Source organism: Callithrix jacchus, chromosome 9 (assembly GCF_049354715.1).
Source record: "Callithrix jacchus isolate 240 chromosome 9, calJac240_pri, whole genome shotgun sequence".
In the NCBI taxonomy this organism is placed as follows: domain Eukaryota; kingdom Metazoa; phylum Chordata; class Mammalia; order Primates; family Cebidae; genus Callithrix; species Callithrix jacchus.
This window is the reverse complement of record NC_133510.1, coordinates 13,807,158-13,830,822: the sequence shown is the minus strand read 5'-3', so window position 1 is coordinate 13,830,822 and position 23,665 is coordinate 13,807,158. Positions and strand designations below refer to the sequence as shown.

The 23,665-nt window shown below is 46.0% G+C and overlaps 1 protein-coding gene, 1 long non-coding RNA gene and 1 pseudogene across 3 annotated transcripts in view; 1 reads left to right on the top strand and 2 right to left on the bottom strand.

Annotated features, from left to right (window-relative positions):
- NINJ2 (ninjurin 2) overlaps nt 1-23,665 on the top strand; it is a 103,601-nt gene that overhangs the window by 8,836 nt on the left and 71,100 nt on the right.
- Nucleotides 5,028-11,451, bottom strand: LOC144577723 (uncharacterized; annotated as a pseudogene). The gene has a single exon (XR_013522251.1). The product of XR_013522251.1 is annotated as an uncharacterized LOC144577723 (transcript).
- On the bottom strand, nt 12,200-22,890 carry LOC103795119 (uncharacterized). Its single transcript, XR_622608.5, has 3 exons — nt 22,631-22,890; nt 18,138-18,270; nt 12,200-14,380 (listed from the first exon to the last, which is right to left on the bottom strand). It is a non-coding gene; the product is annotated as an uncharacterized LOC103795119 (long non-coding RNA).

Here is a 23,665-nt window from a genome sequence, read left to right as displayed (position 1 = left end):
TCAGTTGTATTTTTTTTTAACTTTTTTTAGTTATTGCCCTAGAGTTTGCAGTTTACAAGTACAACAAATCCAAGTGCACTTTCAAATAACACTATACCATTTCATGGGTAGTGTGAGTACCTTATAACAACAAAACAATCCCAATTCCTCCATCCTGTTTCGTGTATCATTGCTGTCATTCATTTTACCCACACACATATATATATATATGTGTGCATATATCATAAAACATATACATAAGTATACATAATCAAATATATTGTTGATATTTTGATTTGTTTTGAACAATTAGATCAATTAAGTATAAGAAACAAAATATTACTTTGTATATCACAAATATATGAAATTTTTCTCTTTTTTTTTTCTTTTTTTGAGACAGAGTTTTGCTCTTCTTGCCCAGTCTGGAGTACAATGGCTCAATCTCAGCTCACTGTAACCTCTGCTCCCGTGTTCAAATTATTCTCCTGCCTCAGTCTCCCAAGTAACTGGGATTACAGGCGCGCACCACCACATCCAGCTAATTCTTGTATTTTTAATAGAGATGAGGTTTCACTATGTTGGCCAGGCTGGTCTCCAACTCCTGACCTCAAGTGACCTGCCCACCTCAGCCCCCAAAGTGCTGAATTACAGGCATGAGCCATCGCTCCTAGCTGAAATTTTCATTTATTAATTTTAAAAAACAGTAAAAAGGAAAGTTTTTCTTTTAACTTCATTTATTATTTCTTTGATGTTTCCCTTTTCTTTAAGTAGATCTGAGTTTCTGACCTATTTCTCTTTCCTCCTTTCTGGGCCTCCTGACCTCAGGCGATCTGCCTGCCTCAGCCTCCCAAAAAGCTGTTACAGACACGAGCCACCATGCCCGGCTTCATTTTCCTTCTTTGTTAATAACTTCTTTCAATATTTCTTGCAAGACACAGCTGCTAGCAAGAAATCCTCTTAATTGTGTTTGTCTGAGAAAGTCTTTATTTTTCCTTCTCTTTAGAGGGATAATTTTGCAAGATAGAGAATTCCAGGTTGGTGGATTTTTCCTTTCAATGCTTTGAATATGTCACTCCACTTTCTTCTTTACATGTTTCTGGGGAAATCAGATGTCATTCTTATCTTTGTTCTTCAACAGGTAAGATTTTGTTTTTCTTGTGGATTCTTTCAGGATTTTTTCTTCGTCTTTGATTTTTGGTAGTTCTTTGGGCATTTATCCTGCTTGATTTTCTCTGAGTTTTCTGTATCTATAATTTGGCATCTGGCATTAGTTTGAGAAAAATGCTCAGTCATTATTGTTTCAAATATTTTTTCTGTTCTTTTCCGCCTCCTCCTTCAGTTATTTCTATTACACATGTATCGTACCTGTTGTCATTGTCCCACAGTTGTTGAGCATTCTGTTCTATTTTCTCAGTCTCTTTGCCTTTCCATTTCTGGGCTTTCTATGAGGTATGCTTAAGCTCAGAGATTCTTTCCTTAGCCATGTCCAGTCTACTAATGAGCCCACGAATGGCATTCTTCATTTCTGTCAGTGTTTTCATCTCTGGCATTCCTTTTTGGTTCTCTCTTAGGGTGTCCATCTCTTCATTTCCATTGCCCATCTCTGCTTTATTCATTAGCACCCTTAGCATACTCAACATAGTTGTTTTAAATTCTTGGTCTGATGGAGTCCAATATCCTTGCCATATCTAGTTCTGATGCTGGCTCTTCTCTTCCAGTTGTGTGTTTTGCCTTTTAGCATGCCTTGTAATTTTTCCTTGATGGTCAGATGTAGTGTATCAGGCAAAAGGAACTGCTACGGATAGGCCCTAGTATGTGGTGGTAAAATGTGAGGGGAGGGGAAGCGTTCTATGGCTCTATGGTTGGGTGTCAGCCTTTTAGTGAGCCTATGCCTCTTGAATGAACATCACAAATGCTTCTAAGTGCCCCCAACTTAGGTGGGTCAGGATAGCTACAGTGTGCTGAAATCGCGTCTTCCCCTTCCCCGGGTCACTTGGGTGCTAATAAAACCTCAGCAAGTTTGGCTCTGGTTAAATAGTTCTGAGCTCAGGCCTTGTTAAGAATAACAGACAGAATACTCTGGTCTATTTTGAAATGTTTTCTCCCTCCCCACTGCCAGAACCATGAGGAGATGTTTCTCTGACATTTACTATAGAACTTGGGGCAGCTCCTAGAGGTAAAACTCACAAAAGCATTTCCTCCACTGCCCACTCCCATGACTGGGTCACCCTGGAGTTTTTAACTTGTCCATTCTGAGCCTCCAAGCAATTTGTCAACTGCAGTCCAGGTTTTCCTAGCTGGCACTGGTTCCTGAGGAAGATTGCCCTTGTGAGTCTGCCCCAGTAAGCCAGGACTCCCGGTATTCACCTGTCTGTCTCGCCAGTCTTGGGGGCAGTGGTTTGCCCTATGTACTTACCTCTCTTTTGAATCCAAGAAGAGTTGTTGATTCTTTAGTTTCCTTAGCTTTTTACTTGTTAGGATGGAGTGGCTACTTCCAAGTGCCGTACATGCAGGGCCAGAACCCAGAAGTCTCTAGAAATATGTTCAAACAGAAGTTCCAGAAAACTATTTGATAGTGTAATATGTGTCAAGAGATTTTAAAATGACTTGCCAGTCTCGAACTCCTGGGCCCAAGCGATTCTCCTACCTCAGCCTCCCAAAATTCTAGGATTACAGGCATGAATTACGAGACCAGCCAGAGCAACATAGCAAGAGCTCGTGTCTACAAGAAATTAAAAAATAAAAAACTAGGCAAGCATGATGGCTTATGCCTGTAGTCCAAGGTATTCAGGAGGCTGAGGCTGGAGGATCACTTGAGCCCAGGAGGTCAGTCTGCAGTGAGCCATGACCATGCCACTGTACTCCAGCCCCGGTGACAGAGTGAGACCCTATCTCAAGAAAAACAAACAAACAAAAAACTGTTGGTGACGTCTGTATGCTCGCAGAAGTCTAAGTGGGGAGGTGAAATAGTCATTTGTGGGGATTACATCCCAATGCAACCTTCCCTCCATGACATAGTCATGACGGCAGGCAGGATCTCCTTCCTGCTACAGAAAGAGCCGAGCCAGATGCCCTTTCCCTGGTCCCTGGCCACTAGAGGACAGTCACATTATCCAGCCTCAGCAAATCAAATGCTCCCACCCAGAACTTTTAGTTTAGACTCAGGGACAGTTTAGAATTTCAAGCAGCAGCGGCATCTGGCTCCTGTGTTCAGTTGTGTTGATGTCCAACCGCCAGAGTGGAAGCAGAGCCTCAGTTAGGGACATCCTACCCAGACTGTCCCTGAAGCATGGCCTGGGCTGTGTCCTTGCTGCCCAGCCTCCCTCAGCATCTGCCTGATTTCAAAACTTGGTTACCCATCCTGTCCGTTATCCTTCTATTAAAGTCAGCCAGAATCCTCTTCTGAGAACGCTGAATGGCACAGAAAAATATATAAATAAATAAATAACCTGCCAGGCGCAGTGGCTTACACCTGCAATCCTAGCACTTTGGGAGGCTGAAACAGGAGGATCACTTGAGCTCAGTTCGAGCCCAGCCTGTGCAACATGGTGAAACTCCACCTCTACTAAAAATATAAAAATTAGCCAGCCGGCCAGGTGCGGTGGCTCAAGCCTGTAATCCCAGCACTTTGGGAGGCCGAGGCGGGTGGATCACGAGGTCAAGAAATCGAGACCATTCTGGTCAACATGGTGAAACCCCGTCTCTACTTAAAATACAAAAAATTAGCTGGGTACGGTGGCGCGTGCCTGTAATCCCAGCTACTCAGGAGGCTGAGGCAGGAGAATTGCCTGAACCCAGGAGGCGGAGGTTGCGGTGAGCCGAGATCGCACCATTGCACTCCAGCCTGGGTGAAAAGAGAGAAACCCCATCTCAAAAAAAAAAAAAGAAAAAGAAAAAGAAAAATTAGCCAGCCACGATGGCTCACACCTGTAATGCCAGCACTTTGGGAGGCCGAGGTGGGCGGGTGACGTGGTCAAGAGGCAGAATCATCCTGGCCAACATGGTGAAACCCCGTCTCTACTAAAAATACAAAAATTAGCTGGGCGTGGTGGCACATGCCTGTAGTCCCAGATACTTGGGAGGCTGAGGCAGGAGAATTGCTTGAACCCGGGAAGCGGAGGTTGAAGTGAGTCAAGACCATGCCACTGCACTCCGGCCTGGTGATAGTGCAAGACTCTGTCTCAAAAAAAAAATAGCCAGGTATGGTGGCATGTACCTGTAATATCAGCTACTCAGAAGGTTGAGACATGAGAATTGCTTGAACCTGGGAGGTGGAGGTTGCAGTGAGCTGAGATCATGCCACTGCACTCCAGCCTGGGCAACAAAGTGAGACTCTTATCTCTCGCCTAAAAAAAAAAAAAGACCTAATAATCTCACTTCTAGAATCAGCCTAAGAATATGATCAAAGATGTGTTTAGATATGCAAAGATGTTCATTGAAATATTATTCATTACAAAAATGGAGAGTCCAATAATGCAGAAGTGGTTAAAGTTTGATACATCTGTAAATAAATGTCATGAAATAATATTTTATGTTTTGGAAGAATACTTAAGGGAATAGTAAAATGCTAATCATATGTTATTTTTAAAAAAGTAAGATACAGCCAGGCTCACACCTGTAATCTCAGTATTTTGGGAGGCCAAGGCAGGAAGATCATGAGGTCAGGAGATTGAGACCATTCTGGCCAGCGTGGTGAAACCCTGTCTCTACTAAAAACAAAATTTAGCCAGGTGTGGTGGCAAGCACCTGTAGTCCCAGCTACTTGGGAGGCTGAGGCAGGAGAATCACTTGAACCCAGGAGGCAGATGTTGCAGTAAGCCAAGATCGTGCCACTTCACTCCAGCCTGGCAACACAACGAGACTCCATCTCAAAAAAAAAGTAAGATACATAGCACATAAAGATTTCATCTCAATTTCGTTTAAAAATCATATAGAGCTGGGTGTGGTGGCTCAAGCCTGTAATCCCAGCACTTTGGGAGGCCGAGGCGGGTGGATCACAAGGTCAAGAGATCGAGACCATCCTGGTCAACATAGTGAAATCCCGTCTCTATTAAAAATACAAAAAATTAGCTGGGCATGGTGACACGTGCCTGTAATCCCAGCTACTCAGGAGGCTGAGGCAGGAGAATTGCCTGAACCCAGGAGGCGGAGGTTGCGGTGAGCCGAGATTGCGCCATTGCACTCCAGCCTGGGTAACAAGAGCGAAGCTCCGTCCCCCCCCCCAAAAAAATCATATAGAATAAATATGCGCAGGAAAACTTGGAAAAAATAAACCGAAAGGTGAGTACTAGTTATTTCTGGATTATAGGTTTATGAATGACTTATTTTCATCTATTACTTTTCTTTTAACTTTTTATTTCCTTTACACATTTTCTACTAACCCATATATTATATTTAGAATAGAAAAAACTTGTAGTTTAAAAAAGAAAATTAGAGAAGCAGATGTGCCTATATGCAAATGAGTAGATTTCATAAGCTATTTTACACATACACACATGCACATATTTATACACTGTTTCTGATTACCATAAAACATAAACCTTTTGGCTGAACATGGTGGCTCACAAGTGTAATCCCAGTATCCTGGGAGGCTGAGGTGGGTGGATCATCTGAGGTCAAGAGTTCGTGACCAGCCTGGCTAAGATGGTGAAACCCTGTCTCTACTAAAAACACAAAAAAAATTAACATTAGCTAAGTGTGATGGTGGGCACCTGTAGTTCCAACTACTCAGGAGGTTGAGGCTGGAGAATCACTTGAACTCAGGAGGCGGAGGTCACAGTGAGCCAAGATCACGCCGTTGCACTCCAGCCTCAAGTGCAATGAAGTGAAACTTCATCTCAAAAAGGTGACAAGAATGAAACTCCATCTCAAAAAAAAAAAAAAAGAAGTGCCAGGCGTGGTGGCTGACATCTGTAATTCCAGCAATCTGGAAGGCCAAGGCGGACAGATCAGGAGGTCAGGAGTTCGAGACTAGCCTGGCCAACACAGTGAAACCTTGTCTCTACCAAAAATACAAACATTAGCTAGGTGTGGTGGTGGGAGCCTGTAGTCCCAGCTACTGGGGAGGCTAGAGCAGAGGAATGGCTTGAACTCAGGAGGTGGAGATTGCAGTGAGCCTAGATTGCACCACTGCACTCCAGCCTGGGTGAGAGCCAGACTCCGTCTCAAAAAAAAAAGCATTTGTTGACTAATTGACTAATTGGTGTATCTAATTTGCCATGCACAGTGAAAGGGTCTTTCTTTCTTCTTCTTCTTTTTTTCTGTGTGTTCCCAAGCCCCCTGGTGATCCCGATACATATTAAGGTCTTAGAATCTCCACTGAAATCCATAACTGACTGATGTATGGGGGCTATGGAGGTTTCAAGACTAGCTGCTTTCTCCCAGGTCGTCCTGTAGCACTTGCACTAGACCTGGAGTACGCAGCGCACCCAGAGTCACGCAGAGATGTCAGCAGATCAAGGGGCCCAGGCTGGAGGAGATGCCGGGGAGGAGGAGCTGCCAGCCACTTTCTAACAAGACAAAGGTTCTCAGCCCCTCAAATCCAAACTTCTTGTTTCAGTGTGAGGCACCTCCACACTGTCACTGCTACTAGTGCACGCCACATACTTGTGGGATTTACAGTCACTGTGATGAGAGATGGTTTGGGATTACTCCAACCTAGGAAAGAGATGTGTTTGACAGGCCCACCCCCACTAGAGAGATTAAACATAATGAAGGGCTCAGGTGAAGATGAATGTCTCTCTCCTGTCACCCAGCCCTGCCTCTCAGGAGAGGGGAGAAAGCTACTGAAGGCAGGGCCAGGCGTGGTGGCTCATGCCTGTAATTCCAGCACTTTAGGAGGCTGAGGTGGGTGGATCATGAGGTCAGGAGTTCAAGACCAGCCTGACCAACATAGTGAAACTGTCTCTACTAAAAATACAAAGATTAGCCAGGCATGGTGGTGGGCACCTGTAATCCCAGCTACTCGGGAGGCTGAGGCAGGAGAATCACTTCAACCTGGGAGGAAGAGGTTGTGGTGAGCTAAGATCATGCCATTGCACTCTAGCCTGGGCAACAAGAGCGAAACTCCATTTCAAAAAAAAGAAAGCTACTGAAGGCAAAAGTGTGCCTTCCTACGGGGCACCTGGGCACAGACACCTGAGGCATGGGGAAATATGCTTTCTACAGGGGTGGAAGAAAAGGAGCAGGGGGGCCTAGCATCCCTGAACAGTCTGAGGGTCTTGGGAACAGGAGGAGGGAGGGCAGGGGGCAACGTGGAAGCCAGGTAGGAGACAGTGCCAGCCCAAAGTCTGTAGCATCACCTCCAAGCCTCTGTGAAATAGCTCCCAGTATCCTGGAACGGTGAGCCTCTGAGCTAGAAGTTCACCAGGCTTCAAGCCAGGAGAATGGAAAACCCCTGCGCCTCTCCAGAGGTGAACTCCCTGTTTCCACAATCCCTGTCCAGGGAAGCAGGTTTGTTTACCCCCAGGTTTCAGGGGTCAGGCCTAGGTCCTTGTTTTGTGTGTTTGTCTTGTGCCTCGGGTGTGGAGTCCAGTGACCAATTGTCTGCCCGGATACAGACGTTCAGTCCTAATCTGTACATGGCCGGCTCACACAGCCAGGACCTTTCCTCTTCAGCTGCAGTTTCCTAGAAATGTGACCGCCCAGTGTTATGATTCAAACAGGGCTCAGTCCCAAGGGATAGTGGGGCAGGGTGGGGTTGGTAGTGTTGGATCTGTAATGCCGCACCCTGCCTGTGTCCTGTCACTGTCTCTGTCTGTCTCTTTCTGGTTTTCACGGTGATCTATGTCATTTAATGCTCGCTGACATACCTTGTGAACTACCTTCACTAGGGTTGAGATGGGGAGCAGAAATCTTGCAGAGCCCATGACCTAACCTGGTTGCTGCAATGGGGTCTCTGTAGATGGGATCCAGGCTGCTCCAGGCACTCACTGGCAGTGCCTTCCTGCCCCACAGAGCCTCCAGGCTGCAAAACTCTATGCTTTCAGACCCTTGAGGGGCAGTCAACAAGGTGATGGAAGCTCCTATAGAAGCTGAGATTTCGCTTTACCATATAGGAGAAAAACATATCCTGGGGGCTGTGGAGTAGCCTGAAGAGGAGGGAGATGGGATGTAGGGGAGCACAGGGTAGACAAACAAGTCTTATGCTCAAGTTGCCACGAGTGTCCTCAAGCCCTAAAAGATCAGTATTGCCTGTGCTGGTTCCAGAACGCTGGTGAGATTGTGTGACAGAATTAGGCAAAGAGAGAAACCCTGTTATTTTGTTTTCCATTCTCCATGTGACCTGCAGTATTTTTCCTCCACCCATAAGAAGTCAGGCTTCCTCCCTCACCATCCCGATGTGACCTACTTATCTGCTCCCTTGAAAGGGAGGTACCCTGGAAGGCATCCCAGTCTGGGGTGGTTCTGTCTGAGTCTCAGAGACAAGCTCTTTAATAAGGAAAATCCAGAAGCTGTAAAACTGGGGGGCAAGGTATTAGGGAGGCTGGAAAAGTTTGGAGAAGAAGGAGAATGGCAGCTAGTGGAGCCACAGCAGAGTATTCGGTGGTGTGCCATCAGCCCTTACGGCTGACTCATGCCATGACTAAGGGAAATTGGTCGTGGAGCCATCAAAGAGGGCAGATGTCAACTGCTGGAGCGAGTGCATGGACAGAAGGACAAGGAAAATAAAGTTCCAGCTCTTGCAGGTTGATCACTTTGTGCCCCTGCTTCACAGAGCTGTGATCTAATCCCTGAACCATTTTCCTTATCTGCAAAATGGGGATAATAATTTTTAACCTCAGAAGATTGATGAAAATACTAAATATTTTACCCTCTATTCCTAGAGAAAACTTAAGCAGATTTCAGAACAAAGGCACATAAATGATAACAGCTACCATTTCTTTCTAAGTACCCACCCCAGAAGAAGTCCTACACATAGGACTATACATAGTTTTCTCACTTAATTCTGTGAGGAATACATAATGCTCATGTTACCAGTAAGGAATCTGAGGCCCAGAGAAATTAAATCACTTGTGCAAAGTCACCCAAGCAGCAGAACTGAGGCCAGTACCCATGTCTGTCTGGCTCAAGGCATGTGCTGATCGTAACATCATTTGCCTTCATGGGAAAGGATTTGGCAAAATGCTTGTCCCCAGATCTTAAGTAAATTTAGAATGCTGAGTCAGATTGAGGCCGAAGGAATCAAAGAATAATTGGGTTATATAATGCTATGATTTTATGCTAAGCTTGGCACTAAAGAGAGATTGTCTTGCAATCTGAAGACTGTAACTGCCTATCTGGTCTCTAGCCGCTCGGCCTTCAGTCTGGCCTCCCTCCAATCCATTCTCCTCACTGTAGCCACAGAGAACATTCTCCTGCCTCTATCAGTGGTTCCTGGCTGCCCTCAGGATTACATCCAAACCCAGTGAGGCCAGGGCTTGGCCTGTTCTTAGTGGCCTGTCCTTAGTAGGCCCTACCCCTTTTTAAAATCAAATGCATTGAAATATTCCCATATCACTTACCAAATATGAATTCTATCATGCAAAATTTTTGAAACAATTCATGATTTGAATTTTTGAATTGTCAATTTAAATATTCAATTTTTTTCTGTGTAGGTGCCAAAGATTTTTTTTCAGGTCTCAAATACTTGGGACCTTCAGGAAGCCCACAGCCCCAAGTACTGTGCATAGATTATCTAATGGTGAACAGCCCTGGGTGTGGGCCCTGTCCCCCTATCTTGCATGTCAGGTTTTCTGTAAATCCTTTTTCTTCTGCCTAGAACTTCCTTTCTGCTTCTTCTAAAACTGTACACTGCCCACACTATTCCCCCCCTCCTTGCCCTGCAGTCTATTATTTTGATGTAAGTTCATAATGCTTAATCTGTTTCCTCATCTGCAGAATGGGAATAGCAGTGGTACTTTTTAGGATTATTAAGAAGATCGAATAAATTAATATGCCAATGTCCTTCTACACAAAGTATCCTGGGAGCTTGTTGGAAATGCAGAATCTCAGGCCCCACCCCAGAGGTACTGAATCAGAATCTGCATTTTACCAAGATCCCCTGCGTTGGGCCCCACATTTACGTTTGAGGAACACTGTATTCACACACTGAAAACAATGCCTGTTGTATAATAAGCACTCAATAAATGATGGCCAATATGAAGGTGATGAAAGATTTTCACAGTTGTCTCTGGGTTTCCTTCTTGCTTTACTTTTAACTTGCAAACTCTAGTTCAGGGGTTCTTAAATGGTGTTCCTGGGAAGCTGTGGCACCCTGGGAGTCGGCACATGGCACTTCAGCTAATGCTGAGGTGGCAATGAAGACCACGGTTCCGGTACTCAGGTACCTTCACTCCCTCTGCAGAGGGACAGATGAGAAAATGAGCAGTTGCAATAGGTGGTATGATAAGGGCTACCAACAAAGGAAGCAGAGGTGCTGGAGGACCCTGTGGGGTCAAGGAAAGCGTTATCCAACACCTGAGAGATGAGCTGGTAACTCAAGATTCCCCCCAAAAGTGGCAAAATAATTTCTACTGGAAGAGTCGACTGACTGCTTCCATTACGTGAGCGGGGAGGGAGTTCCAGAAAAGATGTGACCTCTCGGCTGACGGCAGAGTAGCTGCAGTAAGGCGCGGCTCAAACTACCGCCGCTAAGAAAAAATGCTGGCTTTGGCTCTGCTGCAAACCAGCCGCTCGGAGGCCGTTCAATGCTTCATCTCTCCGAGCCTCGGCCTCCTCATCTCCAGGCCTACAATGACGACACGCCCCACAGGTCTTGTGAGGATTAAGCGAGGGGACAGGATGTACAGTTCCAGGCACAAGGACGTGTACCCGAATCAAGGGTTTCTTCCCTTCTCCCCTTCCCTCGTTTGTGAACCGCGTGGCAGCGGGGCGGATGTAGGCCCGACGGCCAGTGCGGCCGCAGCCGCGACCCTTTCTTCCGGACTCAGGAACCCCACCCTCCCCTCCATACCCGGCGCGAGGCTGGGAGGCTGGGAGGCTGGGAGGCTGCGATGGTGCGGAGCCTCCCGACCACCTCGCCGCCGCAGGGCAGCGCAGGAGGGTCGCTAAGGGTCACAGGTGGGGCGCTGTGAGCGAGAAGACCGGGCCTGGGGTGTTCCTGGAGCCCTCGGTGGCCCTTGCTGGGGGCTCGGGCAGCTGCGGGGGACAGAGGGGCGCAGGGCGGCCGTGGGGAGCAGGGGGCGGAGTCCCTAGGTGAAGGCGCGGGTCCTGGGGAGGTGAAGGTTCCTGGGCTAAGCAGGCGGCTGCGGCCTTCGCAGGGCGACTCAGGGGAGCGGCAGGACGGCCCCAGGCGCTGGGCCAAGAGGCCGCGGCGGCGGGGCTGGCTGGGGAGGGAGGGCTGGGCCGGCTGGCGCGGAGCGGGTCGGGGGTGGCGGGAGCGCGAGGGCGCGGGGCCCGCGGAAACCAGGTCAGCTGACGCAGGCCGGCGAGCCGGGCAGGAGAGCAGGGCCCCGAGCCCACTTCCCGCATCCGGTCTGCCGCGCGCTCGGGGCTTGGCTTTGAGCTCTGACTCTGTCACGTGGCTTCATCTCTTCCTTCCCCCGCAAGAGGCCCAGGGCCACCCTTTCCCGACGCAAAACTAGCCGTGCGCCCCATCATCTTCGTCTTCCCTTGATCCCCTGCCCCCAACCTGCCCCCTCCGTGGGCAGCGCCACCAGCTGCAGAGTCTGGGGAGCGCCAGTCTAGGCTATTTCTGTTCCTTTTTTCTTATAGGAGTTCTTGATTTCTGAGTTTCCCCTAGGCTTACCTTCAGTTATTAAAAATAATAGCTTCGAGCGCGGTGGCTAACGCCTGTAATCCCAGCACTTTGGGAGGCCGAGGCAGGCAGACCACCTGGGATCAGGAGTTTGAGACCAGCCTGGCAAACCTGGAGAAACCTTGTCTCTACTAAAAATACAAAAATTAGCCAGGCGTGGTGGCGCGCCTGTAATCCCAACTACTCGGGAGGCTGAGGCAGGAGAATCTCTTGAACCCGGGAGGCAGATGTTGCAGTGAGCCGAGAACGCGCCATTGCACTCCAGCCTGGGCGAAAAGAGCGAAACTTTGTCTAAAAACAAACAACAACAACAACAACAAAAACAAAAACTACCGCTTTCTGGGCCCTTTGTATGAAGCAGGCATTTTGCATAGATTTTTTTCTCTCTCTGATTTTTTAGGGCCACCGTGTAAGTATTATTAACCCTGACTTACAGATGAGAAAACTTGAAGTTCAGGAAAGTTCTTGTGCTCAAGGTCACAGCTAGTCAATGGCTCAACTGGGATTCATATCTTAGGCTGTCAAACCTAAACTATGTGTCCTTTTTGGCCTGCCACGCCCACAGGGAAGACCCGTGCCAGGACCATGTTGAACGGTGGTGTTTTGCTAGATTCTACCCTAAAGCGGCATTGTCCTCAAAGACAGATATTTTCCGAGCCAGTCTAGGAAATAACATAGCTCCAGGGCAGTGTTAGAAGAGACTTCCCCTACAGCCTGTTTCTTTAGCACAAGAGTCTGATCAGAGCTAGCGATCTAGAATTCTTTCCTGACTTCCAGGAGAAGCATCCAGGAGAGAAGCATTTTGATTTCGGGCACATTCCTCTTCCCATCCTCATGGCCTCTCCCCACGCCTTTCACCCTGGAGAAAAGTAGGCTTTGCTTTTGTCCAGAGACTCTCCAACTGGAGCCCACCTGCAGATCAACATAGACATCAACCTAGAGAATCTGCAAAGTTGGAGGAGGAGCCGGTGGGGTAGCAGGAGAGAAGGGAGGCGGGAGGAACAACTCAGTGCAGCCACTTTCCCAGTTGGAAGGTAGAGCTGTTCCGGAGGAGAGAAGCAGTAGTTCTGAAAACCAGTGAGCAGTCTGCACATGGAAGGCAGAATTTTTGTTCTGATGAGACATCAGTAGGGCAATGACTGGTTTTCATTATTTGAAAATAGTACAAGCACATTGTCAAATAATTTCACCTCATAAACATGATTACATAAGAGAAAACCACCTGGAGGACCCATATCTTAAGAACTCTAGACACAGGGTACACAAACAATTTGTGAAGATCACTTCTAACCCCAGTCTCTCAGCTGCAGCCTTCCATTCTTCCAGGACTGAAGTTGGGAGTGGTCTGTAGCATTGGAGCCACAGTGGAGAGGTTGGACTGGGATGGTGGAATGGGGTATAATCCTCCTTTTCTGTCTGGGTAAACAAAATACTAACAAAATAATTGGAAATAAAAATGTGGCCTAACACAGTGGCTCACACGTGTAATCCCCAGCACTTTGGAAGGCCGAGGTGGGTGGATCACTTGAGGCCAGGAGTTCAAGACCAGCCTGGCTGACTTGGTGAAACCCCATCTCTACTAAAAAATACAAAAATTAGCCCTACTCGGGAGGCTGAGGAATGAGAATCACTGGAACACTGGAGGCTGAGGTTGCAGTGAGCCCATATTGTACCACTACACTCCAACCTGGGTGACAGAGCAAGACTCTCAAAAATAGAATAAGAATAAAAAAAAAAAAGAATCATTAAGAGGAAAGGAGAAATAGAAGTCAAGCACTGGGGATGACTTAACGGCTGTAGCTGAGACTAAAGGCCCTGCTGTCACTGAAAGGGAGGCCTGAGCAAATTGTATTGGGAGAATCACACTTTTACTTCGTTCAGGCAAGGAGCCCTGAGACCTCCTACCTTTTTTTTTGAAGCTTCAGTTGCCACATTTGTAAAGCAAGGATTTTGGATATGATGGTTCCTAAACTGCTTCCGAGTTTGGAAACTTTGATTCTGAGATGCCAAGATATTTCCATTAAGTGATACCCAACTCTTCCATCTCAGTACCTTGTTAATCATCTGACTAACTGCTCAGCTTTCCTGCTTTTGTGAGGTCATTACTGCCAGTTCCAAGTGCATGTGGCTGCCAGAGAGCAAACACTGTGTTTGCGAACCAGGGTACATATTGCTGTGACAGTAGGTCTGGCACATTGCAGGTATGCTGATTTAACCTGAAACAGCACTCTAAACACAGTGTCATCTCCAGTATACTATTCCAGGGCCTGGGCCTGGGCAAAGTCTTCTAATTTGCTTTTAGATGGCATCAATCTTCATTCTTCAGGCCTTTGAGGAGCCAAGAATCAGAATCCCAATCTTATACCTTGTACCTATGTTTTTATAAAAGTTAACACGTCTACCCCTGCCGCTTTCAATCAGGTGGGATTTGTTACACCTGGACCATCATTAGCCAGATTAATAGCTGAAGTTGTACTTGATATGATCTAGGGCTGGGGCTGCAAGTCCTCAGGAGGCACTTGCTGGGGCGATCTATGTATATCACTTGACTAACACAGTCACAGCAAATGGTCATGTTCTCTCATTAGCAGCCCACACATAGTTTCCAGAAGGCATCAGTAGCTCCTTATAGGTACCTCAAACCTGCAAGTCCATAAACAGAGCCATAGGTTAGGGTGGGAATGGGGATTTTTTTTTTCTTTTCCATTATTTCTTACACAGCTTTCTGAGTACCATCACTGAGGCATACATAAAAGGTAGAAATAAAGAAAAGCACCTTCAGCAGAGAGGCTGAAGACACAGGCTCCTAAGCTGGACTGTCCGTGCTTGAATCCTGGGTCAGCCACTTCGTTGCTGTGCTGTCTGACCTAGGGCAAGTTACTTTACCTCTCTGTGCCTCAGTGTCTTAAAACTATAGTGAGGGTTAAATGAGATAATTTATATGACTCACTATGAGCAATGCCTGCCCCATACATATGTTACATAAGTGTGACTATTATTGTGGCCAGTCCTATGGAAACTGACTTAGACATTTATTCAACATTGACTACAGGCTGGGTGATGTGGCTCACGCCTGTAATCCCAGCACTTTGGAAGGCTAAAGCAAGCAGATCACCTGAGATTGGGAGATTGAGACCAGCCTGACCAACATGGAGAAACCCTGTCTCTACTAAAAATACAAAAATTAGCAGGATGTGGTGGTGCACGCTTGTAATCCCAGCTACTTGGGAGGCTGAGGCAGGAGAATTGCTTGAACCTGGGAGGCGGAGGTTGCAGTGAGCTGAGATTGCGCCATTGCACTCCAGCCTGGGCGACAAGAGTGAAACTTGGTCTCAAAAAAAAAAAAAAAAACCACATTAACTACAGTTCTTTTTGAAAGGGAAAATACAGGAAATTACTGAGTTCTGCCACACTAGATTGTAACAAATGTCTGTGACTAGGGATATGGAGGAGGAAGAAGATAAACAGATGGATGGACCAGACCCTTGTTTCTTCTACTTCCTTCTACATAAAGGGTTTTGTACTGCTCCCGAATGCTTTAATTTTAGGGGGCAAAATAATATGAACTAGAAATCTCTCCATGTCAGAATATGTAGATCCACCTTATTATTTGTAACTGTTGCGGAGTTTCCTACTATGGATATACACTAGATTATTTACAGATTCCCATATGCTGGTTGATACTGATCTAATGTTCACCATGTACTGGATGTGTACTGTGCTTTAGCACCTAGGTGCTGGAGCAGGATAGAGCTCGGCTCACCAAGAGGCTTGTAATTTTGTGGGGGAATTCAAGACTTACATAAAACAATTGGAAACCAGTACAAGAACCTGTGTATAAAATATTAAACTGGATTAAAACTAAGTGTCAGAACTAGAGTAATACTCAGTGGTGGGTGAAAAGATCGGATTTAATAGGAAATAACAACACATTGTATGCATATACTGGAGTGGAGGGCCTGGCTCGTGGATGCTCTGGCTGGAGTAGAGAGGAAATTTACCCTCTAGTTCTTCCAGCCTCCCTGAAAACTTACTCAAGACAAGAAGGACAAGTCTACACTCCCTTGACAAGCTACGACACAGAAGCACGCGGGTGTCTCGGCAAGAGGTGGAATGCAGCAGGCCTAGGTGCTCTCCTGCAACTGGTTCAGCATGTGGGTAGCACCTTCCTCCCAAAGCAAGGGGTGCAGGGGAGAGTTCCCACTCCCACCTCTGGTAGAGGTCGTGTTGTCTTCCCTGAAGCACAAATGGTACCGGTCCTTCAAGGTACAGTGACTCTGCTGAAGGATCTGGAATGAGAACTCCCTTTTTTTGAGGTCTTTAATCCTTTGTTTGGCCTGATTCCTTGGGAAGAACTCACAGGGTTGTGAGAACAGTTGCCCCACAGGGCCGAGCTGGGGACATTCTGTGCCTAGGTATTCATAAGCCAAGGCTGTATTTCTTTTACCCCACCCGTAAGCACTAATCACTCACCTAAACCTGCAACACCTGGTTGCCACAGGGAATTGGGTTGTGTCAAAGCCCACACGTAACATTCCTTCTGCAGGGCCCTGCCCAGCAGCATTTGGGGTACATTAATTGGGGTAAACCTTTTTCTTTTTATGAGATGGAGTCTCACTCTGACTTCCAGGCTGGAGTGCAGTGGTACATTCTTGGCTCACTGCAAACTCTTCCTCCCAGGTTCAAGTGATTCTCCTGCCTCAGCCTCCTGAGTAGCTGGGATTACAGGGTGGGTGCCTACAACCAAGCCCGGGTAATTTTTGTATTTTCGATAGAGAAGGGGTTTCACCATGTTGGCCAGGCTGGTCTCAAACTCCTGACCTCAAGTGATCTGCCCACCTTGGCCTCCCAAAGTGCTGGGCTTACAGGTGTCAGCCACTGTGCCTGGCTGAGGTCACCCTTTTGACCCCTAACTTATCTACTTATACTTCCACACTCTCTCTCCATACTCATGGGATAATTAATAATTAATTCCTAGGAAAATCTGTGTTTATGTAGCTCTGTGCAAAGCATGGGGTTTGGAAAGTGGGGTGGGAAGGTTGTAAGACCTGGCTAGGCATGGTGGGGGGCTCACACCTGTAATTCTAGCACTTTGGGAGGCTGAGGCAGATTGCCTGAGCCTAGGAGTTCGAGATTAGCCTCAGCAACATAGTGGGAAACCCTCTCTATGAAAAGTTTGAAAATTAGCTGGTTGTGGTGGCACGTGTCTGTCATCCCAGCTACTCGGGAGACGGAGGCAGGAGGATCACAGGAGCCTGGTTGCAGTGAGCCATGATTGTGCCACTGCACTCCAGCCTGGAACAGAGCCAGCAGACTCTGTCTCATGAATAAATAGATTTTTAAAAGTAAAAGTGAGACCTGTCCCTGCCCTTGGGAACTTACAACCTCAGTATATACAAAAAGACAACACAGTAGATCCTGAAGTGTCAAGGTAGGTGACAGATAGCATGTCCAGTGGGAGAGCAGAGAAGCAAGCCCTGGAAGGCAATGAAGGCCTTGTGGGGAGGAGTCACAATGAATGGAGAGAGGTGTTGGTCCCCACCTCCCAAACACTCCGTGCCAGCACTGCCTTCTGGCAGCCCTGAGGAGTTAGTTCAATAAAATAGGGTGACCCAGTGTGGCAACCAGATCAATATTTTGCTTACAGATTCACAGAAAGTCAGTGTTTCCCTGATCAGTTGGGGACCAAACTGGCTAACCCATTTTGTCTCCTTTTTATTTTCCAATATGGAAAAGTGGAAAGGTAACACAATGGATACCTTTAAACTTGCAGCTACATCCATCAGTTTTGCCATATTCACTTATTTACTTTAGATATATATATATATATTGAAAGTTAAGTTGCAGCCATCATACCTAAATATACTTCAGCATGTATCTCCTAAAAAGTATTCTACATAGCTCCGATATTATCACTCCGAAAACACTGAATGTTGATACATAGTTCATATTCACTTTTCCCAAGTGTCTGAACGGTGCCCTTAACAAATCTTTCCCTTTCTTTAATGACCTTTTTTTTTTTTTGAGATGGAGTCTTGCTGCGTCACCCAGGCTGGAGTGCAAGTGGCGTGATTTCCGCTCACCGCAACCTATGCCTCCCAGTTCAAGCGATTCTCCTGCCTCAACCTCCCAAGTAGCTGGATTACAGGCTCATGCCACCACGCCCGGCTAATTTTTTTGCATTTTTAGTAGAGATGGGGTTTAACCATGTTGGTCAGTCTGTCTTGAACTCCCGACCTCAGGGGATCCACCTCCCAAAAGTGCTGGGATTACGGGTGTGAGTCACTGTGCCTGGGCTTTTCCTTTTTTTAAATTAAAATATAATCAATAATTACTCATTGCATTTGCTTGTCCTGTCTCTTAAGTCTTTTTTTTTTATCTGTAACAGTACCCAACTCACCTTTTTTGTCCTTTTATGATCTTGACATTTTTGAAGAGTGGAGGTCAGTTTTTCTGGAGAATGACCCAAAATTTTGGGTTTGTCTGACTTTTTCCTCCTGATGAGATTTACTTTCTGTTTCTTTTGTAAACATCTGTGGTAAGATATAGGAACACAAGAATGACCTTTTTTCCCTTTTAACGATTTTAAGTGTACAAGTCAGTGGCATTAAGTACATTGACAATGTTGTATGACTTTTCTTTTTGAGAACTCCTTTTTTTTACAAACCTCTTGTCACCCAGGCTGGAGTGCAATGGCACAATCTCAGCTCACTGCAACCTCCACCTCCTGGGTTCAAGCGATTCTCCTGCCTCAGCCTCCTGAGCAGCTGGTATTACAGGCATGAGCCACCACACCTAGCTAATTTTTGTATTTTTAGTACAGACAGGGTGGTCTCCAACTCCTGACCTTGTGATTCACCCGCCTCAGCCTCCCAAAGTGCTGGGATAACAAATGTGAACCACTGCGCCCAGCCTTTTTTTTTTTTTGAGACAGAGTCTTGCTCTGCCACCCAGGCTGGAGTGCAGTGTCGGGCTCTTGGCTCACTGCAACCTCTGCCTCCTGGGTTCAAGCAGTTCTCCTGCCTCAGCCTCTGGAGTAGCTGGGATTACACGGATGTGCCACCATGCCCAGCTAATTTTTATATTTTTAGTAGAGACAAGGTTTTGCCAAGTTAGCCAGGCTGGTCTTGAACTCCTGACCTCGTGATCTGCCCGTGTCAGCCTCCTAAAGTGCTGGGATTACAGGTGAGAGCCACCGTGCCCAGCCAGAATTTTTCCTTTCTAAGCCTGAATAATACTCCATTGTATTAATATATCACATTTTGCTTATCCATTCATCTGCCAATGGACACTGAACTTTTAGCTATTGTGAATATGCTGGTATGAACATTGATGTATAGGTACCTGGGTCCTTTCTTTCCATTTTTTGGGGTACACACCTAGGAATGAATTTGCTAAGTCATATGGTAATTTTCTGTTTAACTTTTTGAGGAACTGCCAACCTGTTTTCCACAGTGGCTGCATCGTTTACATTCTCACCAGTCATGCTCAAGAATTTCAATTTCTCCATATCCTTGCCAAAACTTGCTTTTTTTTCCTCTTTCAATTTTTCCAAATAGTCATCCTAACAGGTAAGAGGCTGCATCGCATTTTGTTTTGATTTGCGTTTGTCTAATGCCCAGTGACATTGAGCCTCTTTTCTCCTGATTGTCGGCTGTTCGTGTATCTTCTTTGTCTTCTTTCTCTTTTTTTTTTCTTTTTCTTTTTCTTTCTGTTTTTTAGCATTCGGAAAACGATTTGGTTCCAGTGCAACATGTATCTTCTTTGAAGAAATGTCTACCCTAGTTCTTTCCCTTTTTTTGAATTGGGTTGTTTTGTTTTCTCCTTTTAAAAAAATATTCTGGATATTAATTCCTTAAGAGAAATGTTATTTACAATTTTTTTTTCCAATTCTGTAGGCTTTATTTTCACTCTTTTATTTTTTAATTTTTATTTTCTGAGATGGAGTCTCGATCTGTTGCCTAGGCTGGAGTGCAGTGGCACAGTCTCGGCTCACGGCAACCTCCGCCTCCCAGGCTCAAGGGATTCTCCTGTCTCAGCCTCCCAAGTACCTGGAATTATAGGCACCCACCACCATGCCCAGCTAATTTTTTATATTCTTATTAGAGACAGGGTTTCACCATGTTGGCCAGGCTGGTCTCGAACTCCTGACCTCAGGTGATCTACCCGCCTCGACCTCCCAAAGTGCTGGGATTACAGGCATGAGCCATTGTGCCTGGCCCTTTTCACTCTTAATAGTGTCCTTTGATGCACAAATTCTGTATTTTGATAAAATCTAATTTATCTGGTTTTTCTTTTGTTGCCTGCGATTTTGCTGTCATATTCTAGAAATCATTGCGAAGTCCAGTGTCACGAAGACTTTTCCCTATGTTTTCTTTTTTTTTTAATTGCATTTAGGTTTTGGGGTACATGTGCAGAACATGCAAGATAGTTGCATAGGTACACACATGGCAGTGTGTTGCTGCCTTCCTCCCCTGACTTTTCCCTATGTTTTCTTCGAAGAGTTTTACAGTGTTAACTCTTAAATTTAGGTCTTTGATCCATTTTGAGTTACTTTCTGTGTATGATATAAGGTAAAGGTCCAGTTTCATTCTTTTGTATGTGGGTCTATCCAGTTTTTCCAGCCTCATTTGTTGAAAACATTATCCTTTCCCTACTGAATGGTCTTGGAACCCTTGGTGAAAATCAATTTACCATATATGCAAGGGTTTATTTCTGGACTCTATTCTATTCCACAGGTCTGTATGTCTGCTTGATTGCATTTTAAGAAGTATTCAGGGGCTGGGCGTGGTGGCTCATGCCTGCAATCCCAGCACTTTGGGAGGCCGAGGCAGACGGATCACCTGAGGTCAGGAGTTCGAGACAAGCCTGGCCAACATGGTAAAACTGTCTCTACTAAAAATACAAAAGTTAGGGTGTGGTGGCGCATGCCTGTAACCCCAGCTACTCAGGAGGCTGAGGCAGGAGAATCGTTTGAACCCGGGAGGCAGAGGTTGCAGTGAGCCAAGATTGTGCCATTGCACTCCAGCCTAGGCTACAAGAGTAACAATCTGTCTCAAAAAAAAGAGAGAGAGAGACAGAAGTATATGGGGACTGGGTGCAGTAATTGACACCTGTAATCCCAGCACTTTGGCAGGCCGATGCGGGAGGATAGCTTGAGCCCAAGAATTCTAGGCCAGCCTGGGCAATATGACCAGATCCTGTCTCTATTTTTTTAAAAAAGAAGTATATGGTTTCTTTCAACCTCTTGACTTATACCATTCCCTCAAAGAGAAGGAGAATTAGGAGGAAAAGTCTTAAACCCAAAGGAATTTAATGTTACGGTGCCCTGGGTTTGAATGCTCTGAAGAGAGCAACACTCTGGAGGTGCCAATTTTCAGATGAGCATTTAAAATGTCAGGGTTGGACAAACATTTTTCTATCTTGATCTCATCCCCCCTTAATATCTTAGGTACAATCACTCTCTATATTTTCCCTCTGTGCTACTAAATTTAGAGGACCCAAGTCAGGATTGGTAGGAGACTGATTTTGGGTGTGTTTGGCCTTTAACTGCAGAAGAAAAAGAACTGCAACTGATCAACACTTATTTCTTGAGCACAACTTATGTGAGGCACTATAACTTAAAATTCATGATGGCTTACAGTCTAATTGGGGAGGTGTATATATATCAAGGAGTGACTTGGTAATTACTTGGAGATGGAGAAATGAAAATTGAAATAGTTGGCAAAATATCCTAAAGTGGGATCTTTTGGTTTTTAAAGAAGAATAAATTCAGATTCAGGATTGAATGTGAACTGGTAATTAAACAGTCAGGAATGGGTTAAAGGCCTTTCTGACCAGATCAGGCTGTGTGTTGTCGGGGGAAGCACAAGTGGATAGGTGGGGTGGGGCCGAATTATGGAGGAGTTTTAAATGACCAGGCAAAGGAATGTGTCCTTGATTTAGTAGACAGTAGCAAACTCAAAAATGGTTTTTTCTTTGTTTGTTTTGACAATCTCTCTCTGTAGTCCAGGATGGAGTGCAGTGGTGCAATCTTGGCTCACTGCAACCTCCACCTCCTGGGTTCAAATGATTCTCCTGCCTTAGCCTCCCGAGTAGCTGGGACTACAGGCATGGGCCACCACGCTTGGCTAATTTTTGCATTTTAATAGAGATGGGATTTCACCATGTTGGCCAGGCTGGTCTTGAACTCCTGCCCTCACGTGATCCACCTACCTCAGCTCCCAAATTTCTGGAATTATAGGCATGGGCCACTGTGCCCAGCCTCAAAATTTTTAAATGATATGATTTTTTTTTTTTTTTTTAATGGAGGAGTGGAGCAGTTTTTTAGGTAGGCTGGTTCAGGAAGGAATGCAATATAGATTAGAGGGCAGGAATTGATTCAGTTCTCAGAGAACTTCCCTGGAAAAGAAAGTCATAGATCTTTGCCCCAAGCCCAATGCCAGGCTGAGATGTATTTCACAACCTTTCTGATTGAAATCTACTGACAGAAAATACAGTGGATCTAAGATCCTGTGAGATCTTACCCACGTTTAGCCCGGCCCACTAACCTTTCGTGCTGATGGCACACACTTGGTCCTGGTTTGGACTGGCCTCCCCGGCTTGCCTCACTGTGGTGCCTTGTTTCCAAAGCTTCCACACTCCAGAAAGGGCTGTAACTTTAGTTTCCACATTTTTACAAAAGGTCAGGTTTTCTAAAGCTGTTAGTGGACCAACTGGGATTTGTCTGTGTTGATGAAGGTGCGTGAAAACTGGGAGACATTGCAGTTAACCTTTGGAGCCTTCTCCCTACCCACACCCCCACCCCCATCTCCATTCCCCTAACGCTAAGCCTCCTCAGGACCTAGTACTTCTCTTCAGTGTTTTCCCACATCCCACACTGCTGAAAATTACCTGTGACTCATACAAGTGGTTCAAGCTGCTCCGTCCCAGACAGGAATGTTGAGTCTTGCCAGTTGACATGTTGGGGTCACAAGAAAGAGTGAACAAGTGTCCTGTGGGCTGGAATTAGGGCAGATGCACAGACACCCCGTGAACATTCCAGGGTGCAGGGCTGGAGAATGGCCTGAGAGAAGCCGTTAGGTTGATTTCCCTGTGGTCAGAGGCTAGCTGCAATTTTACCCTCCCTCCCCTGCCCAAACACTCCTGACACTGGAATTTCATCAGATGGCTACCGTGTTTGGTTTTCAACCAGGACAAACAAAGAAAAGAGATTTGTTTTCCTGTCTGCTTTTGCTGAATGGAATCTCTGATTCTACTTACCAGCGTGCCTTATACGCCCTGGGGCTGGTTAGGACTTTGAAGCCTGAGCACACAGGACTCTCAGCTTTATTGAATCTTTTTCCATATCCTGAGCCTGAGTTCCAACTTCATCCTCCTGGTCCCCCACGTCCCTTCAATCTCTGATTAATTCTCCAGTCAACTCCCTGCTAATGGTCTACCCACAAATTGCTATTTCAGCTGACCTTCCCCAAAACTTGAGCATCCCTACCAAATGTCTTGGGCTTCCTTCACAACCTGGTTATCTTCTCATCTGCATGACTTTCTGGAATAATTCTGAAGTGTTAAAAAATAATCTCTAATTTTCAAGGGCATGCAGGAAGCTCAGCCCCTAAGGAACACTGAAGAAACCTAGAGTTCTACCCTGTTTATACCTGAATCTAGCCTTCCGGGAGTTTCAGATCGTTTCCTGGAAATAATTTGTGCTTTGTGATTTTCACCTTTTTCTCTTAACTGAAAATGGGGTGAGGAGCAAGAAAGGGGATTGTGAATTACAATTACAAATGTACACACAGGGACAGACCTTGCATTTCTCATTTCTGATCCCAGGGATCAAGAGGTAGAAGCAGGTTCAGTCGCAGGAGGTTCACGACTGTAACCCCAGCACTTTGGGAGGCGAGGTGGGCGGATCACGAGGTCAAGAGATCG